The sequence below is a fragment of the Cornus florida genome, unplaced genomic scaffold, assembly GCF_030987335.1.
Source record: "Cornus florida cultivar Cherokee Brave unplaced genomic scaffold, ASM3098733v1 CherokeeBrave_3.0.0_Hap2_Chr01, whole genome shotgun sequence".
NCBI classification, from domain to species: domain Eukaryota; kingdom Viridiplantae; phylum Streptophyta; class Magnoliopsida; order Cornales; family Cornaceae; genus Cornus; species Cornus florida.
Genome location: NW_026775571.1, coordinates 28,756,220 through 28,760,508, shown reverse-complemented (window position 1 = coordinate 28,760,508; position 4,289 = coordinate 28,756,220). Strand labels below are relative to the sequence as shown.

At 32.6% G+C, this 4,289-nt stretch overlaps 1 long non-coding RNA gene across 1 annotated transcript; it reads left to right on the top strand.

Annotated features, from left to right (window-relative positions):
• Nucleotides 1–983: 983 nt before the first annotated feature.
• Nucleotides 984–3,416, top strand: LOC132294089 (uncharacterized). Its single transcript, XR_009477966.1, has 2 exons — nt 984–1,566; nt 1,764–3,416. It is a non-coding gene; the product is annotated as an uncharacterized LOC132294089 (long non-coding RNA).
• Nucleotides 3,417–4,289: the final 873 nt, after the last annotated feature.

Sequence of the window (4,289 nt, the reverse complement as noted above, 5' to 3'; positions counted from 1 at the left end):
GGCGTGCTAGTAATTTGTACACACAAATTTCGTATATGCAAATTAAAAGAACGAAATATGTATAAAAATTGAGTGCAATCCTGTAAGGTATTCTTTACAAAAGAAAAAAAAGTATTTTCTGAATTGATCTCCTTTGTTGATTGGATTAAAGGGCTGTTGGAGCTTAATCATTAATTGGGCTGTTGAAAATCTTTTTCAAATACTAGAGATTAAGGAAGACCGTCAACGATTTCTAATCGATGACTTCCAAAGCTTGATCTCGAATAGTGTTGTTTGGTGATTCTTTGGACTTATTAAATCATAGAGAAAGAACGGCAATATTTTTTATGTGCTTGTTGTCTTCTCCTTCAGAGCCTTTAAATTTGTTGAATTTGAGAAAGAATGACACAAATTTGGATGTGCTTGTTGTTATTCGTCTCTAGAGTATTCAAATTTGTTGAATTGAATTTGAGAGAGAACAACACGATTTTGGTTATGCTTATTGTTCTTCTTCTTCTTTGGTGTTGAGAATAAGTGTTAAGAGAATGTTGAGTTTAGCAGATGTTTTGTATTCTCTTTGAGTTTTTATGTTCTCTCTTCCTTTCCACCGTTCTACCTCTATTTATAGGCTTCATAAATGTGACAACCCGGATTTTTAAGAGTTGAAATTTAATTATTTGGTGACTTTTTAGTTGTCATTGATTATTTTATTTAAATTGGAGACTTACCAATTGTGAGATTTAAATTGATTTGATTTTAGTTTAATTACATATGTGATATATATATATATATATATATTGCTTGTCTGATGAAGGAGATGCCACCAGTAGCCAAATTGGGGGGAAAGGAAATAAGAAATGGTTATGGTAATTTTCGGGTCCCACTTGAAGGCATTTAAATGCTTTGATTTATTTTATAACCTTTGTATATATAATGATATATACATATGTTTAGTAACTTGTCTAAGCAAAATGGATGGAATGCATGTACCAACCGAGATTGGGATAAGGTGAATGGGCAGGTGGCGAAAAGTGGAAGCCAATATGGGTTTTGATTTTGTGATAGTGGGCGGGTCCCACTTGAGGGTCTTAATGGGTTGAATTTATTACATATATATATATATATATATATATGTATATATATATAAATAGCAATTGATGAAATGATGCATAAAGGGAGCAGCCGAGATTGTGAAAGGAAGAAAGATGAATTATGGTGGCGGGTCCCATTGATTGATATTTTGGCACTATTTATTTGACTTTGGCTTTTTCCACGTTCTAATGTGAGTTTAGATTGCATTCTTTGTATTTGAAATTTGATTGTTAAAGTGATATATGAAGAGATAAGGAATGGAAAGGAAGTGGGTGGCGGGTCCACTAGTGTCTTTTGATTCTTGATATTTATTTTGTAGTCTGAGCAGTGTTGTGTCAATTTTCTATTTATATCAGTATCAGTTTGTGAGTTTGAGAATGATACAAAGGAAAGAAGAAAAAAAAAATAGAGGAACACACTGTCAGCCGAGAGCTCTAGGAGAGAGAAACCCGAGATGGACTTGATGCTCAGATGATGATGTGATTCTTTTGCAGAGTAGGGATTATCATACCTTGAATGGCTTAAATGATTTGTTTCAATTATTTTATTGAATGATATTTTGCTAAAATTATATATATTTATTTTGTTTAAATATATATGTATATTTTTGTGAAACTAATTTTGCATGAAACTTCTTGAAATCCTTGTTATGGTATTCTTATTGGGACTTTCCCCGTCTCACCCCCCTACAGTTTCAAGTACTGAGGATGAGCTTGGATTGATAGCTGTGGGCTTAGGTGGAAGAGTTGGTGTTGAGGATTTTATTCTATTATCTAGAGAATTTTGTATATTTATTTTTGAGGAATTGATTTAGTACCAATTTAATTGAATTTGAGATGTTATATTTATTTGAGGAATTGATTCTGTATCAATAAAAGAGTATTCTTTTTGAGATCCTGGGTGTGTATTTAAGTATTTTGATTTAATGAAATCGAGGATTTTATTTAGAAAAATTCGGGGCGTGACAAAATGGTATCAGAGCCTGTATCCAGCCGGAAGTGTGAGTTTGGTGATGATGTTGTCGGGTGTGTGTGGGCGAGTGTTTAGTTCTGACTAGCTACCACTTGTAGCCGGGTGTGTGTGTCCGGATGTCATTCACTGGCAGCTATTAGGATGATTACTATTGGTGATTAGGGGCAGGTGTCCTTAGATCACTAGTGGTTTTATTTTATGGGCGGGTGACGGCATCGTCTAGTTACCACAACGGTTATAGATTGTGTGGGCGGGTTAATAGCACTCTCAGTTACCACAATTTTTTTTCATGTCACTGAATTTCACATCGCTTGGGGTAAGGAAAATTTTAGATTTTTTTTAGCCACTTTGGTTGTTTTCGGGTATACGAAGACCGTTGGATCTGAATTTCAGGACGAAATTCTTTTTAAGTGGTGGAGAATGTGACAACCCAGATTTTTAAGAGTTGAAATTTAATTATTTGGTGACTTTTTAGTTGTCATTGATTATTTTATTTAAATTGGAGACTTACCAATTGTGAGATTTAAATTGATTTGATTTTAGTTTAATTACATATGTGATATATATATATATATATATATATATATATATATATATTGCTTGTCTGATGAAGGAGATGCCACCAGTAGCCGAATTGGGGGGAAAGGAATAAGAAATGGTTATGGTAATTTTCGGGTCCCACTTGAAGGCATTTAAATGCTTTGAATTATTTTATTACCTTTGTATATATAATGATATATACATATGTTTAGTACCTTGTCTAAGCAAAATGGATGGAATGCATGTCCCAGCCGAGATTGGGATGAGGTGAATGGACAGGTGGCGAAAAGTGGAAGCCAATATGGGTTTTGATTTCGTGATAGTGGGCGGGTCCCACTTGAGGGTCTTAATGGGTTGAATTTATTACACACACACACACATATATATATATATATATAGCAATTGATGAAATGATGCATAAAGGGAGCAGCCGAGATTGTGAAAGGAAGAAAGATGAATTATGGTGGCGGGTCCCATTGATTGATATTTTGGCACTATTTATTTGACTTTGGCTTTTTCCACGTTCTGATGTGAGTTTAGATTGCATTCTTTGTATTTGAAATTTGATTGTTAAAGTGATATCTGAAGAGATAAGGACTGGAAAGGAAGTGGGTGGCGGGTCCACTAGTGTCTTTTGATTCTTGATATTTATTTTGTAGTCTGAGCAGTGTTGTGTCAATTTTCTATTTATATCAGTATCAGTTTGTGAGTTTGAGAATGATACAAAGCAAAGAAAAAAAAATAGAGGAACACACTGTGAGCCGAGAGCTCTAGGAGATGTTATATTTATTTGAGGAATTGATTCTGTATCAATAAAAGAGTATTCTTTTTGAGATTCTGGGTGTGTATTTAAGTATTTTGATTTAATGAAATTGAGGATTTTATTTAAAAAAATTCGGGGCGTGACAATAAAGAGATAGAGTTATAACTTACTTCACCTTTGATTATAAACCATTTATTTGTAATAATTATCTTATGACCAATTTCAAACGTGGGTCTGGACTTATTTAGTAATTTGACTTGACCCATTGACATATTTCATGGTGGGGTTGATTTGAGGATAGACCCAAATTATATTGGGTAAATTCTACCCAATAATCTCTGATCTTTGACAATATCCCACTCACACCCCCTCTATGTTTCATAATTTCACCTATTTCCTTCAATAATTTCATTTACCTCCCTTGTCAGTAACTGTCGTCCACTTTACTAACAGAAATATATAATTTTACAGTTTTGCCGATAAATTATATATTAATATTTATAAAAATTAGTAACTTAAATGAAAAGACCTAAACACCCTCTATTTCTCTCTCTATATATACAGACACATATATACACATTACACTTTTGCGCGCGCGCGCACACACACACACATATATATATATACTATTATTAAATGTGCAAAGAGTTTCAGTTTTTCAGTATTTATTTATTAATATAAAAAAAGAGTTTTTGTAAAAACAAAATTTCCTTAAAATTATTTAAAGAGTTTAATTCAAATTACAAATTACCTAATAAAATTCATAAAAAAATTAATTTAAATAGGTTAATTCAAATTACAAATTACCTAATAAAATTTATTTTCCTTGTCTCACATTGGTTTTGGGTTATAAAGGATTACATGGAAGCCTCTTATAAAACTATAGACCTAAAGAAATATTAATCACACATTTTTCGGCCTTTTGGCTAAGAGATCAAGTGTA